Genomic DNA, 22,398 nt, shown 5'->3' with positions numbered 1-22,398 from the left:
TGATGCATACACTCACATTATTTTTTAACGTAGATTCAATATCTGCCATAAAAAATGGGGTTCTAATTCGAAAAAATTGATTTTTCACGATTTTGTCATCCCTAACTTTGAAAGCGATTTTTTCACCCCCTGTATCATGAATCGCGATTTCGATTTTTAAAGTGGATACATCAATCTTACAGCTTGAAAAATCCCAAAAATGAAAATTTTCCATCCAAAAACCTCGAAGTTATTCTTGTTTCAGCGGAGCTCTATTTTCGATTTTTTTTCGAATTTTCCCGCTCAGAGAGAATTTTCCAACCAAAACTGAAAAATGTTACATCAAAATAACTTGAAATTTTCTAAGGAATCTATTTCTGCAATAAAAAAATGGTGTTCTAATTTGAAAAACGGAAGTTGACGTCATTTCCGGAAAAACCGGAGGTGCTCATGCCTTGAAAATATTTTAGATTTCATCAGCATCGTGAAATACTTATAAGTGCTGAATTTCATGAAAATACGTTCGGTAGTTTCCCGTATAAATATGGGTGAGGTTCCTCGTGAAAGACCCTGTATGTGGAATTTTCAGAGTCCGAAAAAGTTTCTTATATGAAGTGTGACCTATGGTTTTTATCGTCGATTTGGGTTGAATTAGGTACGATACTACTTCCTGAGAAGTTTTCCGAACATTCCTCCGGTAGTTTTTGAAAAATAAGAAAATCATGTTTCTTCATAAAATTGCATGTTTATATACATTTGTAATTTTATGATGTGAACGGTCAATGGAAGAATGTTTGAACATTTATAATTGTAACATTTTCAACCTGACCGATCGCGCAAAGAAAAAAAAGCTTACAGCACGCGGTGTTCCCAAGCGGTCACCCATCCAAGTACTAACCGCGCCCGACGTTGCTTGGCTTCAGTGTTCTGACGAGAACTGGCATTGTCAGCGTGGTATGGCCGTAAACGATGAATATTGTGTGTATTTCATATGTGAAGGATTATTGCAATCTGTGAAGATCATAAAGGAAGGCTTATAAAAGAATAACAACACGAAGATGAGCTGGTTTCGTATAATATTACGTATACATTTTTCAAGATGTAAGATTGATGTATCCACTTTAAAAATCGAAATCGCGATTCATGATACAGGGGGTGAAAAAATCGCTTTCAAAGTTAGGGATGACAAAATCGTGAAAAATCAATTTTTTCAAATTAGAACCCCATTTTTTTATGGCAGATATTGAATCTACGTTAAAAAATAATGTGAGTGTATGCACCACACCCTTGCCCTAAAATGGATATTTTCTGAATTATTCACAAAAAACTGTTTTTCATCTTGAATTTTCAGCTATTTCTTTTCCCTTCACGCCAAAAAGATGAAATTTTCAGGAACTGTTATTTGAACCATGCTGTAGATTTTTCACCCCTTCTTGAAACCGACTTCAAGTTACTGTTAGGAGAACCATGGCAAACTCTCGCAGTTATAACTAGAGAAGATGCTCAAAGTTTTGACCGTTAATTTCTAGACAATTATTTATACGTCTCAGGAATGCTTCGTGCGTTGCTCTTGTTATTTCATCGGGAGGAAGAGATCTGCAAAAGTGTTTAAAAACCAAATTGAGTTTCAAAACTATAAATCTAAAAATCTAAACAAACCTGAACGCATTTCTGACTCGTTCCATGCAGTCCTCTTTATCAGTCAAGGGAGTTGAGTAGATAATATTTTTTATCCTACCCCAAACATAATAGTCTAAAGGAGTTAAATCGAGAGAACGTGGTGGCCAAAGATGTGGACCATTGTTCGCCAACCATCGATCTTCAAATAGCCTGTAGAGGATATTTGACACATTGAGTGAATTGTGTGGAGGCGCGCCATCTTGTTGATACCATAAGTCATTATGGTTCTGTACTAGCGGCTCAATTGTTTGAGTCAATATGTCAGAATATCTATCTCCTAAGGGAGAACATTCTTTAAATAATGCAAACATGTGCAGTGTTCTATCTTACCAGTTAAAGTTAAAGTCCCATCATAAATGTGAACATCGAGAATTGCATTATTTTTGATGGCGCAAAAAACGTTGAAACTCCAGGTCTCTTGAAAGTTCCATTGTCTGAAGTGGTGGTTGTTCTCTTCATCCCAATAATGACTGTTATGCCTATTGAAAGAACCATTCTTTGTGAATTTAGATTCATCTGTCCAAATTATACAGTCCAAAAAGTTTTCATTCTCTTGAAATCGAATCATCATAGCTTCGCAAAACTCTGTTCTCCTGACGAAATCAGTTTCCTTCAAATGCTGTACCCTATTGAATTTATATGGGTGCATTTTATGTTTTTTTAATATTCTCCAAACACTCGATTGAGATAATCCCAGATCAATCTTGGCATCTTTGAGAGAATTTTGAGGATTCACACGAAAATATGCAAGAACTGTTATTTCGTTGTTCTCATCTTCGACTACACTTTTTTCTCTGTGTATAGTTTTCTTAACGAAAGATCCGACATTTCTCAAGTTTGTCATGGTTCTGTTAATGGTATCTCTCGTTGGTCTGGGTCGGTCAGGAAACCTCTCAATGAACAGTCGAATCGTTCTATCTACAACTTTATTACATTCTCCATGAAGTAGAATGAGATTTAAATAATCTTCATTGGTAAAATTAGGCATAGTGATCGATTTTATAACTTAATACGAATTATCACCAAATTAATAGTAAACACAAAATGCTACTGAATAAAGAGGAATTTGGCAGATGTAATTAATGATATCTATCATTAAAAAAAAAGAATGTAAAACATGGTAAGTTTTTGCATATGGTTCATAAGGAATTATTTATTTATCACTGGAGAGAAAACCGATGGCCGATTAGTTGAAATAAAGAGGTTTCCGATACAAATTCGAATCAAAATTCGCCATCTTTTTAGGAACAACCTGTAACTTTTTTCTCTTGCATATTAGGGTAGTAAAATCTAAAACATGGTTTAAGTAACAGTTCCTGAAAATTTCATCTTTTTGGAGTGAAGGGAAAAGAAATAGCTGAAAATTCAAGACGAAAAACAGTTTTTTGTGAGTCACTCAGAAAATATCCACTTTAGGGCAAGGGTGTGATGCATACACTCACATTATTTTTTAACGTAGATTCAATATCTGCCATAAAAAATGGGGTTCTAATTTGAAAAAATTGATTTTTCACGATTTTGTCATCCCTAACTTTGAAAGCGATTTTTTCACCCCCTGTATCATGAATCGCGATTTCGATTTTTAAAGTGGATACATCAATCTTACATCTTGAAAAATCCCAAAAATGAAAATTTTCCATCCAAAAACCTCGAAGTTATTCTTGTTTCAGCGGAGCTCTATTTTCGATTTTTTTTCGAATTTTCCCGCTCAGAGAGAATTTTCCAACCGAAACTGAAAAATGTTACATCAAAATAACTTGAAATTTTCTAAGGAATCTATTTCTGCAATAAAAAAATGGTGTTCTAATTTGAAAAACGGAAGTTGACGTCATTTCCGGAAAAACCGGAGGTGCTCATGCCTTGAAAATATTTTAGATTTCATCAGCATCGTGAAATACTTATAAGTGCTGAATTTCATGAAAATACGTTCGGTAGTTTCCCGTATAAATATGGGTGAGGTTCCTCGTGAAAGACCCTGTATGTGGAATTTTCAGAGTCCGAAAAAGTTTCTTATATGAAGCGTGACCTATGGTTTTTATCGTCGATTTGGGTTGAATTAGGTACGATACTACTTCCTGAGAAGTTTTCCGAACATTCCTCCGGTAGTTTTTAAAAAATAAGAAAATCATGTTTCTTCATTAAATTGCATGTTTATATACATTTGTAATTTTATGATGTGAACGGTCAATGGAAGAATGTTTGAACATTTATAATTGTAACATTTTCAACCTGACCGATCGCGCAAAGAAAAAAAAGCTTACAGCACGCGGTATTCCCAAGCGGTCACCCATCCAAGTACTAACCGCGCCCGACGCTGCTTGGCTTCAGTGTTCTGACGAGAACTGGCATTGTCAGCGTGGTATGGCCGTAAACGATGAATATTGTGTGTATTTCATATGTGAAGGATTATTGCAATCTGTGAAGATCATAAAGGAAGGCTTATAAAAGAATAACAACACGAAGATGAGCTGGTTTCGTATAATATTACGTATACATTTTTCAAGATGTAAGATTGATGTATCCACTTTAAAAATCGAAATCGCGATTCATGATACAGGGGGTGAAAAAATCGCTTTCAAAGTTAGGGATGACAAAATCGTGAAAAATCAATTTTTTCAAATTAGAACCCCATTTTTTTATGGCAGATATTGAATCTACGTTAAAAAATAATGTGAGTGTATGCACCACACCCTTGCCCTAAAATGGATATTTTCTGAATTATTCACAAAAAACTGTTTTTCATCTTGAATTTTCAGCTATTTCTTTTCCCTTCACGCCAAAAAGATGAAATTTTCAGGAACTGTTATTTGAACCATGCTGTAGATTTTTCACCCCTTCTTGAAACCGACTTCAAGTTACTGTTAGGAGAACCATGGCAAACTCTCGCAGTTATAACTAGAGAAGATGCTCAAAGTTTTGACCGTTAATTTCTAGACAATTATTTATACGTCTCAGGAATGCTTCGTGCGTTGCTCTTGTTATTTCATCGGGAGGAAGAGATCTGCAAAAGTGTTTAAAAACCAAATTGAGTTTCAAAACTATAAATCTAAAAATCTAAACAAACCTGAACGCATTTCTGACTCGTTCCATGCAGTCCTCTTTATCAGTCAAGGGAGTTGAGTAGACAATATTTTTTATCCTACCCCAAACATAATAGTCTAAAGGAGTTAAATCGAGAGAACGTGGTGGCCAAAGATGTGGACCATTGTTCGCCAACCATCGATCTTCAAATAGCCTGTAGAGGATATTTGACACATTGAGTGAATTGTGTGGAGGCGCGCCATCTTGTTGATACCATAAGTCATTATGGTTCTGTACTAGCGGCTCAATTGTTTGAGTCAATATGTCAGAATATCTATCTCCTAAGGGAGAACATTCTTTAAATAATGCAAACATGTGTAGTGTTCTATCTTACCAGTTAAAGTTAAAGTCCCATCATAAATGTGAACATCGAGAATTGCATTATTTTTGATGGCGCAAAAAACGTTGAAACTCCAGGTCTCTTGAAAGTTCCATTGTCTGAAGTGGTGGTTGTTCTCTTCATCCCAATAATGACTGTTATGCCTATTGAAAGAACCATTCTTTGTGAATTTAGATTCATCTGTCCAAATTATACAGTCCAAAAAGTTTTCATTCTCTTGAAATCGAATCATCATAGCTTCGCAAAACTCTGTTCTCCTGACGAAATCAGTTTCCTTCAAATGCTGTACCCTATTGAATTTATATGGGTGTCATGGTTCTGTTAATGGTATCTCTCGTTGGTCTGGGTCGGTCAGGAAACCTCTCAATGAACAGTCGAATCGTTCTATCTACAAATTTATTACATTCTCCATGAAGTAGAATGAGATTTAAATAATCTTCATTGGTAAAATTAGGCATAGTGATCGATTTTATAACTTAATACGAATTATCACCAAATTAATAGTAAACACAAAATGCTACTGAATAAAGAGGAATTTGGCAGATGTAATTAATGATACCTATCATTAAAAAAAAGAATGTAAAACATGGTAAGTTTTTGCATATGGTTCATAAGGAATTATTTATTTATCACTGGAGAGAAAACGGATGGCCGATTAGTTGAAATAAAGAGGTTTCCGATACAAATTCGAATCAAAATTCGCCATCTATTTAGGAACAACCTGTAACTTTTTTCTCTTGCATATTAAGGTAGTAAAATCTAAAACATGGTTTAAGTAACAGTTCCTGAAAATTTCATCTTTTTGGAGTGAAGGGAAAAGAAATAGCTGAAAATTCAAGACGAAAAACAGTTTTTTGTGAGTAACTCAGAAAATATCCACTTTAGGGCAAGGGTGTGATGCATACACTCACATTATTTTTTAACGTAGATTCAATATCTGCCATAAAAAATGGGGTTCTAATTCGAAAAAATTGATTTTTCACGATTTTGTCATCCCTAACTTTGAAAGCGATTTTTTCACCCCCTGTATCATGAATCGCGATTTCGATTTTTAAAGTGGATACATCAATCTTACAGCTTGAAAAATCCCAAAAATGAAAATTTTCCATCCAAAAACCTCGAAGTTATTCTTGTTTCAGCGGAGCTCTATTTTCGATTTTTTTTCGAATTTTCCCGCTCAGAGAGAATTTTCCAACCAAAACTGAAAAATGTTACATCAAAATAACTTGAAATTTTCTAAGGAATCTATTTCTGCAATAAAAAAATGGTGTTCTAATTTGAAAAACGGAAGTTGACGTCATTTCCGGAAAAACCGGAGGTGCTCATGCCTTGAAAATATTTTAGATTTCATCAGCATCGTGAAATACTTATAAGTGCTGAATTTCATGAAAATACGTTCGGTAGTTTCCCGTATAAATATGGGTGAGGTTCCTCGTGAAAGACCCTGTATGTGGAATTTTCAGAGTTCGAAAAAGTTTCTTATATGAAGTGTGACCTATGGTTTTTATCGTCGATTTGGGTTGAATTAGGTACGATACTACTTCCTGAGAAGTTTTCCGAACATTCCTCCGGTAGTTTTTGAAAAATAAGAAAATCATGTTTCTTCATAAAATTGCATGTTTATATACATTTGTAATTTTATGATGTGAACGGTCAATGGAAGAATGTTTGAACATTTATAATTGTAACATTTTCAACCTGACCGATCGCGCAAAGAAAAAAAAGCTTACAGCACGCGGTGTTCCCAAGCGGTCACCCATCCAAGTACTAACCGCGCCCGACGTTGCTTGGCTTCAGTGTTCTGACGAGAACTGGCATTGTCAGCGTGGTATGGCCGTAAACGATGAATATTGTGTGTATTTCATATGTGAAGGATTATTGCAATCTGTGAAGATCATAAAGGAAGGCTTATAAAAGAATAACAACACGAAGATGAGCTGGTTTCGTATAATATTACGTATACATTTTTCAAGATGTAAGATTGATGTATCCACTTTAAAAATCGAAATCGCGATTCATGATACAGGGGGTGAAAAAATCGCTTTCAAAGTTAGGGATGACTAAATCGTGAAAAATCAATTTTTTCAAATTAGAACCCCATTTTTTTATGGCAGATATTGAATCTACGTTAAAAAATAATGTGAGTGTATGCACCACACCCTTGCCCTAAAATGGATATTTTCTGAATTATTCACAAAAAACTGTTTTTCATCTTGAATTTTCAGCTATTTCTTTTCCCTTCACGCCAAAAAGATGAAATTTTCAGGAACTGTTATTTGAACCATGCTGTAGATTTTTCACCCCTTCTTGAAACCGACTTCAAGTTACTGTTAGGAGAACCATGGCAAACTCTCGCAGTTATAACTAGAGAAGATGCTCAAAGTTTTGACCGTTAATTTCTAGACAATTATTTATACGTCTCAGGAATGCTTCGTGCGTTGCTCTTGTTATTTCATCGGGAGGAAGAGATCTGCAAAAGTGTTTAAAAACCAAATTGAGTTTCAAAACTATAAATCTAAAAATCTAAACAAACCTGAACGCATTTCTGACTCGTTCTATGCAGTCCTCTTTAGCAGTCAAGGGAGTTGAGTAGATAATATTTTTTATCCTACCCCAAACATAATAGTCTAAAGGAGTTAAATCGGGAGAACGTGGTGGCCAAAGATGTGGACCATTGTTCGCCAACCATCGATCTTCAAATAGCCTGTAGAGGATATTTGACACATTGAGTGAATTGTGTGGAGGCGCGCCATCTTGTTGATACCATAAGTTATTATGGTTCTGTACTAGCGGCTCAATTATTTGAGTCAATATGTCAGAATATCTATCTCCTAAGGGAGAACATTCTTTAAATAATGCAAACATGTGTAGTGTTCTATCTTACCAGTTAAAGTTAAAGTCCCATCATAAATGTGAACATCGAGAATTGCATTATTTTTGATGGCGCAAAAAACATTGAAACTCCAGGTCTCTTGAAAGTTCCATTGTCTGAAGTGGTGGTTGTTCTCTTCATCCCAATAATGACTGTTATGCCTATTGAAAGAACCATTCTTTGTGAATTTAGATTCATCTGTCCAAATTATACAGTCCAAAAAGTTTTCATTCTCTTGAAATCGAATCATCATAGCTTCGCAAAACTCTGTTCTCCTGACGAAATCAGTTTCCTTCAAATGCTGTACCCTATTGAATTTATATGGGTGTCATGGTTCTGTTAATGGTATCTCTCGTTGGTCTGGGTCGGTCAGGAAACCTCTCAATGAACAGTCGAATCGTTCTATCTACAAATTTATTACATTCTCCATGAAGTAGAATGAGATTTAAATAATCTTCATTGGTAAAATTAGGCATAGTGATCGATTTTATAACTTAATACGAATTATCACCAAATTAATAGTAAACACAAAATGCTACTGAATAAAGAGGAATTTGGCAGATGTAATTAATGATACCTATCATTAAAAAAAAAGAATGTAAAACATGGTAAGTTTTTGCATATGGTTCATAAGGAATTATTTATTTATCACTGGAGAGAAAACGGATGGCCGATTAGTTGAAATAAAGAGGTTTCCGATACAAATTCGAATCAAAATTCGCCATCTATTTAGGAACAACCTGTAACTTTTTTCTCTTGCATATTAAGGTAGTAAAATCTAAAACATGGTTTAAGTAACAGTTCCTGAAAATTTCATCTTTTTGGAGTGAAGGGAAAAGAAATAGCTGAAAATTCAAGACGAAAAACAGTTTTTTGTGAGTAACTCAGAAAATATCCACTTTAGGGCAAGGGTGTGATGCATACACTCACATTATTTTTTAACGTAGATTCAATATCTGCCATAAAAAATGGGGTTCTAATTCGAAAAAATTGATTTTTCACGATTTTGTCATCCCTAACTTTGAAAGCGATTTTTTCACCCCCTGTATCATGAATCGCGATTTCGATTTTTAAAGTGGATACATCAATCTTACAGCTTGAAAAATCCCAAAAATGAAAATTTTCCATCCAAAAACCTCGAAGTTATTCTTGTTTCAGCGGAGCTCTATTTTCGATTTTTTTTCGAATTTTCCCGCTCAGAGAGAATTTTCCAACCAAAACTGAAAAATGTTACATCAAAATAACTTGAAATTTTCTAAGGAATCTATTTCTGCAATAAAAAAATGGTGTTCTAATTTGAAAAACGGAAGTTGACGTCATTTCCGGAAAAACCGGAGGTGCTCATGCCTTGAAAATATTTTAGATTTCATCAGCATCGTGAAATACTTATAAGTGCTGAATTTCATGAAAATACGTTCGGTAGTTTCCCGTATAAATATGGGTGAGGTTCCTCGTGAAAGACCCTGTATGTGGAATTTTCAGAGTCCGAAAAAGTTTCTTATATGAAGTGTGACCTATGGTTTTTATCGTCGATTTGGGTTGAATTAGGTACGATACTACTTCCTGAGAAGTTTTCCGAACATTCCTCCGGTAGTTTTTGAAAAATAAGAAAATCATGTTTCTTCATAAAATTGCATGTTTATATACATTTGTAATTTTATGATGTGAACGGTCAATGGAAGAATGTTTGAACATTTATAATTGTAACATTTTCAACCTGACCGATCGCGCAAAGAAAAAAAAGCTTACAGCACGCGGTGTTCCCAAGCGGTCACCCATCCAAGTACTAACCGCGCCCGACGTTGCTTGGCTTCAGTGTTCTGACGAGAACTGGCATTGTCAGCGTGGTATGGCCGTAAACGATGAATATTGTGTGTATTTCATATGTGAAGGATTATTGCAATCTGTGAAGATCATAAAGGAAGGCTTATAAAAGAATAACAACACGAAGATGAGCTGGTTTCGTATAATATTACGTATACATTTTTCAAGATGTAAGATTGATGTATCCACTTTAAAAATCGAAATCGCGATTCATGATACAGGGGGTGAAAAAATCGCTTTCAAAGTTAGGGATGACAAAATCGTGAAAAATCAATTTTTTCAAATTAGAACCCCATTTTTTTATGGCAGATATTGAATCTACGTTAAAAAATAATGTGAGTGTATGCACCACACCCTTGCCCTAAAATGGATATTTTCTGAATTATTCACAAAAAACTGTTTTTCATCTTGAATTTTCAGCTATTTCTTTTCCCTTCACGCCAAAAAGATGAAATTTTCAGGAACTGTTATTTGAACCATGCTGTAGATTTTTCACCCCTTCTTGAAACCGACTTCAAGTTACTGTTAGGAGAACCATGGCAAACTCTCGCAGTTATAACTAGAGAAGATGCTCAAAGTTTTGACCGTTAATTTCTAGACAATTATTTATACGTCTCAGGAATGCTTCGTGCGTTGCTCTTGTTATTTCATCGGGAGGAAGAGATCTGCAAAAGTGTTTAAAAACCAAATTGAGTTTCAAAACTATAAATCTAAAAATCTAAACAAACCTGAACGCATTTCTGACTCGTTCCATGCAGTCCTCTTTATCAGTCAAGGGAGTTGAGTAGATAATATTTTTTATCCTACCCCAAACATAATAGTCTAAAGGAGTTAAATCGAGAGAACGTGGTGGCCAAAGATGTGGACCATTGTTCGCCAACCATCGATCTTCAAATAGCCTGTAGAGGATATTTGACACATTGAGTGAATTGTGTGGAGGCGCGCCATCTTGTTGATACCATAAGTCATTATGGTTCTGTACTAGCGGCTCAATTGTTTGAGTCAATATGTCAGAATATCTATCTCCTAAGGGAGAACATTCTTTAAATAATGCAAACATGTGCAGTGTTCTATCTTACCAGTTAAAGTTAAAGTCCCATCATAAATGTGAACATCGAGAATTGCATTATTTTTGATGGCGCAAAAAACGTTGAAACTCCAGGTCTCTTGAAAGTTCCATTGTCTGAAGTGGTGGTTGTTCTCTTCATCCCAATAATGACTGTTATGCCTATTGAAAGAACCATTCTTTGTGAATTTAGATTCATCTGTCCAAATTATACAGTCCAAAAAGTTTTCATTCTCTTGAAATCGAATCATCATAGCTTCGCAAAACTCTGTTCTCCTGACGAAATCAGTTTCCTTCAAATGCTGTACCCTATTGAATTTATATGGGTGCATTTTATGTTTTTTTAATATTCTCCAAACACTCGATTGAGATAATCCCAGATCAATCTTGGCATCTTTGAGAGAATTTTGAGGATTCACACGAAAATATGCAAGAACTGTTATTTCGTTGTTCTCATCTTCGACTACACTTTTTTCTCTGTGTATAGTTTTCTTAACGAAAGATCCGACATTTCTCAAGTTTGTCATGGTTCTGTTAATGGTATCTCTCGTTGGTCTGGGTCGGTCAGGAAACCTCTCAATGAACAGTCGAATCGTTCTATCTACAACTTTATTACATTCTCCATGAAGTAGAATGAGATTTAAATAATCTTCATTGGTAAAATTAGGCATAGTGATCGATTTTATAACTTAATACGAATTATCACCAAATTAATAGTAAACACAAAATGCTACTGAATAAAGAGGAATTTGGCAGATGTAATTAATGATATCTATCATTAAAAAAAAAGAATGTAAAACATGGTAAGTTTTTGCATATGGTTCATAAGGAATTATTTATTTATCACTGGAGAGAAAACCGATGGCCGATTAGTTGAAATAAAGAGGTTTCCGATACAAATTCGAATCAAAATTCGCCATCTTTTTAGGAACAACCTGTAACTTTTTTCTCTTGCATATTAGGGTAGTAAAATCTAAAACATGGTTTAAGTAACAGTTCCTGAAAATTTCATCTTTTTGGAGTGAAGGGAAAAGAAATAGCTGAAAATTCAAGACGAAAAACAGTTTTTTGTGAGTCACTCAGAAAATATCCACTTTAGGGCAAGGGTGTGATGCATACACTCACATTATTTTTTAACGTAGATTCAATATCTGCCATAAAAAATGGGGTTCTAATTTGAAAAAATTGATTTTTCACGATTTTGTCATCCCTAACTTTGAAAGCGATTTTTTCACCCCCTGTATCATGAATCGCGATTTCGATTTTTAAAGTGGATACATCAATCTTACATCTTGAAAAATCCCAAAAATGAAAATTTTCCATCCAAAAACCTCGAAGTTATTCTTGTTTCAGCGGAGCTCTATTTTCGATTTTTTTTCGAATTTTCCCGCTCAGAGAGAATTTTCCAACCGAAACTGAAAAATGTTACATCAAAATAACTTGAAATTTTCTAAGGAATCTATTTCTGCAATAAAAAAATGGTGTTCTAATTTGAAAAACGGAAGTTGACGTCATTTCCGGAAAAACCGGAGGTGCTCATGCCTTGAAAATATTTTAGATTTCATCAGCATCGTGAAATACTTATAAGTGCTGAATTTCATGAAAATACGTTCGGTAGTTTCCCGTATAAATATGGGTGAGGTTCCTCGTGAAAGACCCTGTATGTGGAATTTTCAGAGTCCGAAAAAGTTTCTTATATGAAGCGTGACCTATGGTTTTTATCGTCGATTTGGGTTGAATTAGGTACGATACTACTTCCTGAGAAGTTTTCCGAACATTCCTCCGGTAGTTTTTAAAAAATAAGAAAATCATGTTTCTTCATTAAATTGCATGTTTATATACATTTGTAATTTTATGATGTGAACGGTCAATGGAAGAATGTTTGAACATTTATAATTGTAACATTTTCAACCTGACCGATCGCGCAAAGAAAAAAAAGCTTACAGCACGCGGTATTCCCAAGCGGTCACCCATCCAAGTACTAACCGCGCCCGACGCTGCTTGGCTTCAGTGTTCTGACGAGAACTGGCATTGTCAGCGTGGTATGGCCGTAAACGATGAATATTGTGTGTATTTCATATGTGAAGGATTATTGCAATCTGTGAAGATCATAAAGGAAGGCTTATAAAAGAATAACAACACGAAGATGAGCTGGTTTCGTATAATATTACGTATACATTTTTCAAGATGTAAGATTGATGTATCCACTTTAAAAATCGAAATCGCAATTCATGATACAGGGGGTGAAAAAATCGCTTTCAAAGTTAGGGATGACAAAATCGTGAAAAATCAATTTTTTCAAATTAGAACCCCATTTTTTTATGGCAGATATTGAATCTACGTTAAAAAATAATGTGAGTGTATGCACCACACCCTTGCCCTAAAATGGATATTTTCTGAATTATTCACAAAAAACTGTTTTTCATCTTGAATTTTCAGCTATTTCTTTTCCCTTCACGCCAAAAAGATGAAATTTTCAGGAACTGTTATTTGAACCATGCTGTAGATTTTTCACCCCTTCTTGAAACCGACTTCAAGTTACTGTTAGGAGAACCATGGCAAACTCTCGCAGTTATAACTAGAGAAGATGCTCAAAGTTTTGACCGTTAATTTCTAGACAATTATTTATACGTCTCAGGAATGCTTCGTGCGTTGCTCTTGTTATTTCATCGGGAGGAAGAGATCTGCAAAAGTGTTTAAAAACCAAATTGAGTTTCAAAACTATAAATCTAAAAATCTAAACAAACCTGAACGCATTTCTGACTCGTTCCATGCAGTCCTCTTTATCAGTCAAGGGAGTTGAGTAGACAATATTTTTTATCCTACCCCAAACATAATAGTCTAAAGGAGTTAAATCGAGAGAACGTGGTGGCCAAAGATGTGGACCATTGTTCGCCAACCATCGATCTTCAAATAGCCTGTAGAGGATATTTGACACATTGAGTGAATTGTGTGGAGGCGCGCCATCTTGTTGATACCATAAGTCATTATGGTTCTGTACTAGCGGCTCAATTGTTTGAGTCAATATGTCAGAATATCTATCTCCTAAGGGAGAACATTCTTTAAATAATGCAAACATGTGTAGTGTTCTATCTTACCAGTTAAAGTTAAAGTCCCATCATAAATGTGAACATCGAGAATTGCATTATTTTTGATGGCGCAAAAAACGTTGAAACTCCAGGTCTCTTGAAAGTTCCATTGTCTGAAGTGGTGGTTGTTCTCTTCATCCCAATAATGACTGTTATGCCTATTGAAAGAACCATTCTTTGTGAATTTAGATTCATCTGTCCAAATTATACAGTCCAAAAAGTTTTCATTCTCTTGAAATCGAATCATCATAGCTTCGCAAAACTCTGTTCTCCTGACGAAATCAGTTTCCTTCAAATGCTGTACCCTATTGAATTTATATGGGTGTCATGGTTCTGTTAATGGTATCTCTCGTTGGTCTGGGTCGGTCAGGAAACCTCTCAATGAACAGTCGAATCGTTCTATCTACAAATTTATTACATTCTCCATGAAGTAGAATGAGATTTAAATAATCTTCATTGGTAAAATTAGGCATAGTGATCGATTTTATAACTTAATACGAATTATCACCAAATTAATAGTAAACACAAAATGCTACTGAATAAAGAGGAATTTGGCAGATGTAATTAATGATACCTATCATTAAAAAAAAGAATGTAAAACATGGTAAGTTTTTGCATATGGTTCATAAGGAATTATTTATTTATCACTGGAGAGAAAACGGATGGCCGATTAGTTGAAATAAAGAGGTTTCCGATACAAATTCGAATCAAAATTCGCCATCTATTTAGGAACAACCTGTAACTTTTTTCTCTTGCATATTAAGGTAGTAAAATCTAAAACATGGTTTAAGTAACAGTTCCTGAAAATTTCATCTTTTTGGAGTGAAGGGAAAAGAAATAGCTGAAAATTCAAGACGAAAAACAGTTTTTTGTGAGTAACTCAGAAAATATCCACTTTAGGGCAAGGGTGTGATGCATACACTCACATTATTTTTTAACGTAGATTCAATATCTGCCATAAAAAATGGGGTTCTAATTCGAAAAAATTGATTTTTCACGATTTTGTCATCCCTAACTTTGAAAGCGATTTTTTCACCCCCTGTATCATGAATCGCGATTTCGATTTTTAAAGTGGATACATCAATCTTACAGCTTGAAAAATCCCAAAAATGAAAATTTTCCATCCAAAAACCTCGAAGTTATTCTTGTTTCAGCGGAGCTCTATTTTCGATTTTTTTTCGAATTTTCCCGCTCAGAGAGAATTTTCCAACCAAAACTGAAAAATGTTACATCAAAATAACTTGAAATTTTCTAAGGAATCTATTTCTGCAATAAAAAAATGGTGTTCTAATTTGAAAAACGGAAGTTGACGTCATTTCCGGAAAAACCGGAGGTGCTCATGCCTTGAAAATATTTTAGATTTCATCAGCATCGTGAAATACTTATAAGTGCTGAATTTCATGAAAATACGTTCGGTAGTTTCCCGTATAAATATGGGTGAGGTTCCTCGTGAAAGACCCTGTATGTGGAATTTTCAGAGTTCGAAAAAGTTTCTTATATGAAGTGTGACCTATGGTTTTTATCGTCGATTTGGGTTGAATTAGGTACGATACTACTTCCTGAGAAGTTTTCCGAACATTCCTCCGGTAGTTTTTGAAAAATAAGAAAATCATGTTTCTTCATAAAATTGCATGTTTATATACATTTGTAATTTTATGATGTGAACGGTCAATGGAAGAATGTTTGAACATTTATAATTGTAACATTTTCAACCTGACCGATCGCGCAAAGAAAAAAAAGCTTACAGCACGCGGTGTTCCCAAGCGGTCACCCATCCAAGTACTAACCGCGCCCGACGTTGCTTGGCTTCAGTGTTCTGACGAGAACTGGCATTGTCAGCGTGGTATGGCCGTAAACGATGAATATTGTGTGTATTTCATATGTGAAGGATTATTGCAATCTGTGAAGATCATAAAGGAAGGCTTATAAAAGAATAACAACACGAAGATGAGCTGGTTTCGTATAATATTACGTATACATTTTTCAAGATGTAAGATTGATGTATCCACTTTAAAAATCGAAATCGCGATTCATGATACAGGGGGTGAAAAAATCGCTTTCAAAGTTAGGGATGACTAAATCGTGAAAAATCAATTTTTTCAAATTAGAACCCCATTTTTTTATGGCAGATATTGAATCTACGTTAAAAAATAATGTGAGTGTATGCACCACACCCTTGCCCTAAAATGGATATTTTCTGAATTATTCACAAAAAACTGTTTTTCATCTTGAATTTTCAGCTATTTCTTTTCCCTTCACGCCAAAAAGATGAAATTTTCAGGAACTGTTATTTGAACCATGCTGTAGATTTTTCACCCCTTCTTGAAACCGACTTCAAGTTACTGTTAGGAGAACCATGGCAAACTCTCGCAATTATAACTAGAGAAGATGCTCAAAGTTTTGACCGTTAATTTCTAGACAATTATTTATACGTCTCAGGAATGCTTCGTGCGTTGCTCTTGTTATTTCATCGGGAGGAAGAGATCTGCAAAAGTGTTTAAAAACCAAATTGAGTTTCAAAACTATAAATCTAAAAATCTAAACAAACCTGAACGCATTTCTGACTCGTTCTATGCAGTCCTCTTTAGCAGTCAAGGGAGTTGAGTAGATAATATTTTTTATCCTACCCCAAACATAATAGTCTAAAGGAGTTAAATCGGGAGAACGTGGTGGCCAAAGATGTGGACCATTGTTCGCCAACCATCGATCTTCAAATAGCCTGTAGAGGATATTTGACACATTGAGTGAATTGTGTGGAGGCGCGCCATCTTGTTGATACCATAAGTTATTATGGTTCTGTACTAGCGGCTCAATTATTTGAGTCAATATGTCAGAATATCTATCTCCTAAGGGAGAACATTCTTTAAATAATGCAAACATGTGTAGTGTTCTATCTTACCAGTTAAAGTTAAAGTCCCATCATAAATGTGAACATCGAGAATTGCATTATTTTTGATGGCGCAAAAAACATTGAAACTCCAGGTCTCTTGAAAGTTCCATTGTCTGAAGTGGTGGTTGTTCTCTTCATCCCAATAATGACTGTTATGCCTATTGAAAGAACCATTCTTTGTGAATTTAGATTCATCTGTCCAAATTATACAGTCCAAAAAGTTTTCATTCTCTTGAAATCGAATCATCATAGCTTCGCAAAACTCTGTTCTCCTGACGAAATCAGTTTCCTTCAAATGCTGTACCCTATTGAATTTATATGGGTGTCATGGTTCTGTTAATGGTATCTCTCGTTGGTCTGGGTCGGTCAGGAAACCTCTCAATGAACAGTCGAATCGTTCTATCTACAAATTTATTACATTCTCCATGAAGTAGAATGAGATTTAAATAATCTTCATTGGTAAAATTAGGCATAGTGATCGATTTTATAACTTAATACGAATTATCACCAAATTAATAGTAAACACAAAATGCTACTGAATAAAGAGGAATTTGGCAGATGTAATTAATGATACCTATCATTAAAAAAAAAGAATGTAAAACATGGTAAGTTTTTGCATATGGTTCATAAGGAATTATTTATTTATCACTGGAGAGAAAACGGATGGCCGATTAGTTGAAATAAAGAGGTTTCCGATACAAATTCGAATCAAAATTCGCCATCTATTTAGGAACAACCTGTAACTTTTTTCTCTTGCATATTAAGGTAGTAAAATCTAAAACATGGTTTAAGTAACAGTTCCTGAAAATTTCATCTTTTTGGAGTGAAGGGAAAAGAAATAGCTGAAAATTCAAGACGAAAAACAGTTTTTTGTGAGTAACTCAGAAAATATCCACTTTAGGGCAAGGGTGTGATGCATACACTCACATTATTTTTTAACGTAGATTCAATATCTGCCATAAAAAATGGGGTTCTAATTCGAAAAAATTGATTTTTCACGATTTTGTCATCCCTAACTTTGAAAGCGATTTTTTCACCCCCTGTATCATGAATCGCGATTTCGATTTTTAAAGTGGATACATCAATCTTACAGCTTGAAAAATCCCAAAAATGAAAATTTTCCATCCAAAAACCTCGAAGTTATTCTTGTTTCAGCGGAGCTCTATTTTCGATTTTTTTTCGAATTTTCCCGCTCAGAGAGAATTTTCCAACCAAAACTGAAAAATGTTACATCAAAATAACTTGAAATTTTCTAAGGAATCTATTTCTGCAATAAAAAAATGGTGTTCTAATTTGAAAAACGGAAGTTGACGTCATTTCCGGAAAAACCGGAGGTGCTCATGCCTTGAAAATATTTTAGATTTCATCAGCATCGTGAAATACTTATAAGTGCTGAATTTCATGAAAATACGTTCGGTAGTTTCCCGTATAAATATGGGTGAGGTTCCTCGTGAAAGACCCTGTATGTGGAATTTTCAGAGTCCGAAAAAGTTTCTTATATGAAGTGTGACCTATGGTTTTTATCGTCGATTTGGGTTGAATTAGGTACGATACTACTTCCTGAGAAGTTTTCCGAACATTCCTCCGGTAGTTTTTGAAAAATAAGAAAATCATGTTTCTTCATAAAATTGCATGTTTATATACATTTGTAATTTTATGATGTGAACGGTCAATGGAAGAATGTTTGAACATTTATAATTGTAACATTTTCAACCTGACCGATCGCGCAAAGAAAAAAAAGCTTACAGCACGCGGTGTTCCCAAGCGGTCACCCATCCAAGTACTAACCGCGCCCGACGTTGCTTGGCTTCAGTGTTCTGACGAGAACTGGCATTGTCAGCGTGGTATGGCCGTAAACGATGAATATTGTGTGTATTTCATATGTGAAGGATTATTGCAATCTGTGAAGATCATAAAGGAAGGCTTATAAAAGAATAACAACACGAAGATGAGCTGGTTTCGTATAATATTACGTATACATTTTTCAAGATGTAAGATTGATGTATCCACTTTAAAAATCGAAATCGCGATTCATGATACAGGGGGTGAAAAAATCGCTTTCAAAGTTAGGGATGACAAAATCGTGAAAAATCAATTTTTTCAAATTAGAACCCCATTTTTTTATGGCAGATATTGAATCTACGTTAAAAAATAATGTGAGTGTATGCACCACACCCTTGCCCTAAAATGGATATTTTCTGAATTATTCACAAAAAACTGTTTTTCATCTTGAATTTTCAGCTATTTCTTTTCCCTTCACGCCAAAAAGATGAAATTTTCAGGAACTGTTATTTGAACCATGCTGTAGATTTTTCACCCCTTCTTGAAACCGACTTCAAGTTACTGTTAGGAGAACCATGGCAAACTCTCGCAGTTATAACTAGAGAAGATGCTCAAAGTTTTGACCGTTAATTTCTAGACAATTATTTATACGTCTCAGGAATGCTTCGTGCGTTGCTCTTGTTATTTCATCGGGAGGAAGAGATCTGCAAAAGTGTTTAAAAACCAAATTGAGTTTCAAAACTATAAATCTAAAAATCTAAACAAACCTGAACGCATTTCTGACTCGTTCCATGCAGTCCTCTTTATCAGTCAAGGGAGTTGAGTAGATAATATTTTTTATCCTACCCCAAACATAATAGTCTAAAGGAGTTAAATCGAGAGAACGTGGTGGCCAAAGATGTGGACCATTGTTCGCCAACCATCGATCTTCAAATAGCCTGTAGAGGATATTTGACACATTGAGTGAATTGTGTGGAGGCGCGCCATCTTGTTGATACCATAAGTCATTATGGTTCTGTACTAGCGGCTCAATTGTTTGAGTCAATATGTCAGAATATCTATCTCCTAAGGGAGAACATTCTTTAAATAATGCAAACATGTGCAGTGTTCTATCTTACCAGTTAAAGTTAAAGTCCCATCATAAATGTGAACATCGAGAATTGCATTATTTTTGATGGCGCAAAAAACGTTGAAACTCCAGGTCTCTTGAAAGTTCCATTGTCTGAAGTGGTGGTTGTTCTCTTCATCCCAATAATGACTGTTATGCCTATTGAAAGAACCATTCTTTGTGAATTTAGATTCATCTGTCCAAATTATACAGTCCAAAAAGTTTTCATTCTCTTGAAATCGAATCATCATAGCTTCGCAAAACTCTGTTCTCCTGACGAAATCAGTTTCCTTCAAATGCTGTACCCTATTGAATTTATATGGGTGCATTTTATGTTTTTTTAATATTCTCCAAACACTCGATTGAGATAATCCCAGATCAATCTTGGCATCTTTGAGAGAATTTTGAGGATTCACACGAAAATATGCAAGAACTGTTATTTCGTTGTTCTCATCTTCGACTACACTTTTTTCTCTGTGTATAGTTTTCTTAACGAAAGATCCGACATTTCTCAAGTTTGTCATGGTTCTGTTAATGGTATCTCTCGTTGGTCTGGGTCGGTCAGGAAACCTCTCAATGAACAGTCGAATCGTTCTATCTACAACTTTATTACATTCTCCATGAAGTAGAATGAGATTTAAATAATCTTCATTGGTAAAATTAGGCATAGTGATCGATTTTATAACTTAATACGAATTATCACCAAATTAATAGTAAACACAAAATGCTACTGAATAAAGAGGAATTTGGCAGATGTAATTAATGATATCTATCATTAAAAAAAAAGAATGTAAAACATGGTAAGTTTTTGCATATGGTTCATAAGGAATTATTTATTTATCACTGGAGAGAAAACCGATGGCCGATTAGTTGAAATAAAGAGGTTTCCGATACAAATTCGAATCAAAATTCGCCATCTTTTTAGGAACAACCTGTAACTTTTTTCTCTTGCATATTAGGGTAGTAAAATCTAAAACATGGTTTAAGTAACAGTTCCTGAAAATTTCATCTTTTTGGAGTGAAGGGAAAAGAAATAGCTGAAAATTCAAGACGAAAAACAGTTTTTTGTGAGTCACTCAGAAAATATCCACTTTAGGGCAAGGGTGTGATGCATACACTCACATTATTTTTTAACGTAGATTCAATATCTGCCATAAAAAATGGGGTTCTAATTTGAAAAAATTGATTTTTCACGATTTTGTCATCCCTAACTTTGAAAGCGATTTTTTCACCCCCTGTATCATGAATCGCGATTTCGATTTTTAAAGTGGATACATCAATCTTACATCTTGAAAAATCCCAAAAATGAAAATTTTCCATCCAAAAACCTCGAAGTTATTCTTGTTTCAGCGGAGCTCTATTTTCGATTTTTTTTCGAATTTTCCCGCTCAGAGAGAATTTTCCAACCGAAACTGAAAAATGTTACATCAAAATAACTTGAAATTTTCTAAGGAATCTATTTCTGCAATAAAAAAATGGTGTTCTAATTTGAAAAACGGAAGTTGACGTCATTTCCGGAAAAACCGGAGGTGCTCATGCCTTGAAAATATTTTAGATTTCATCAACATCGTGAAATACTTATAAGTGCTGAATTTCATGAAAATACGTTCGGTAGTTTCCCGTATAAATATGGGTGAGGTTCCTCGTGAAAGACCCTGTATGTGGAATTTTCAGAGTCCGAAAAAGTTTCTTATATGAAGCGTGACCTATGGTTTTTATCGTCGATTTGGGTTGAATTAGGTACGATACTACTTCCTGAGAAGTTTTCCGAACATTCCTCCGGTAGTTTTTAAAAAATAAGAAAATCATGTTTCTTCATTAAATTGCATGTTTATATACATTTGTAATTTTATGATGTGAACGGTCAATGGAAGAATGTTTGAACATTTATAATTGTAACATTTTCAACCTGACCGATCGCGCAAAGAAAAAAAAGCTTACAGCACGCGGTATTCCCAAGCGGTCACCCATCCAAGTACTAACCGCGCCCGACGCTGCTTGGCTTCAGTGTTCTGACGAGAACTGGCATTGTCAGCGTGGTATGGCCGTAAACGATGAATATTGTGTGTATTTCATATGTGAAGGATTATTGCAATCTGTGAAGATCATAAAGGAAGGCTTATAAAAGAATAACAACACGAAGATGAGCTGGTTTCGTATAATATTACGTATACATTTTTCAAGATGTAAGATTGATGTATCCACTTTAAAAATCGAAATCGCGATTCATGATACAGGGGGTGAAAAAATCGCTTTCAAAGTTAGGGATGACAAAATCGTGAAAAATCAATTTTTTCAAATTAGAACCCCATTTTTTTATGGCAGATATTGAATCTACGTTAAAAAATAATGTGAGTGTATGCACCACACCCTTGCCCTAAAATGGATATTTTCTGAATTATTCACAAAAAACTGTTTTTCATCTTGAATTTTCAGCTATTTCTTTTCCCTTCACGCCAAAAAGATGAAATTTTCAGGAACTGTTATTTGAACCATGCTGTAGATTTTTCACCCCTTCTTGAAACCGACTTCAAGTTACTGTTAGGAGAACCATGGCAAACTCTCGCAGTTATAACTAGAGAAGATGCTCAAAGTTTTGACCGTTAATTTCTAGACAATTATTTATACGTCTCAGGAATGCTTCGTGCGTTGCTCTTGTTATTTCATCGGGAGGAAGAGATCTGCAA

General features: G+C 34.8%; 1 protein-coding gene and 8 non-coding genes across 9 annotated transcripts in view; 1 reads left to right on the top strand and 8 right to left on the bottom strand.

Annotated features, from left to right (window-relative positions):
* LOC123312727 (caspase-8) overlaps positions 1–22,398 on the top strand; it is an 81,634-nt gene that overhangs the window by 47,601 nt on the left and 11,635 nt on the right. The gene's annotated exons all lie outside the window — the stretch shown is intronic.
* Positions 829–947, bottom strand: LOC123314607. Its single transcript, XR_006537845.1, has one exon. It is a non-coding gene; the product is annotated as a 5S ribosomal RNA (ribosomal RNA).
* On the bottom strand, positions 3,914–4,032 carry LOC123314618. The gene has a single exon (XR_006537856.1). It is a non-coding gene; the product is annotated as a 5S ribosomal RNA (ribosomal RNA).
* On the bottom strand, positions 6,804–6,922 carry LOC123314606. The gene has a single exon (XR_006537844.1). It is a non-coding gene; the product is annotated as a 5S ribosomal RNA (ribosomal RNA).
* Positions 9,695–9,813, bottom strand: LOC123314604. The gene has a single exon (XR_006537843.1). It is a non-coding gene; the product is annotated as a 5S ribosomal RNA (ribosomal RNA).
* LOC123314612 lies at positions 12,780–12,898 on the bottom strand. The gene has a single exon (XR_006537850.1). It is a non-coding gene; the product is annotated as a 5S ribosomal RNA (ribosomal RNA).
* LOC123314603 lies at positions 15,670–15,788 on the bottom strand. Its single transcript, XR_006537842.1, has one exon. It is a non-coding gene; the product is annotated as a 5S ribosomal RNA (ribosomal RNA).
* On the bottom strand, positions 18,561–18,679 carry LOC123314602. The gene has a single exon (XR_006537841.1). It is a non-coding gene; the product is annotated as a 5S ribosomal RNA (ribosomal RNA).
* Positions 21,646–21,764, bottom strand: LOC123314600. The gene has a single exon (XR_006537839.1). It is a non-coding gene; the product is annotated as a 5S ribosomal RNA (ribosomal RNA).

The sequence above is a fragment of the Coccinella septempunctata genome, chromosome 5 (assembly GCF_907165205.1).
Source record: "Coccinella septempunctata chromosome 5, icCocSept1.1, whole genome shotgun sequence".
Taxonomy (NCBI): Eukaryota; Metazoa; Arthropoda; class Insecta; order Coleoptera; family Coccinellidae; genus Coccinella; species Coccinella septempunctata.
The sequence above is the reverse complement of the archived record's forward strand: the minus strand, read 5'-3'. Positions and strand labels throughout refer to the sequence as shown.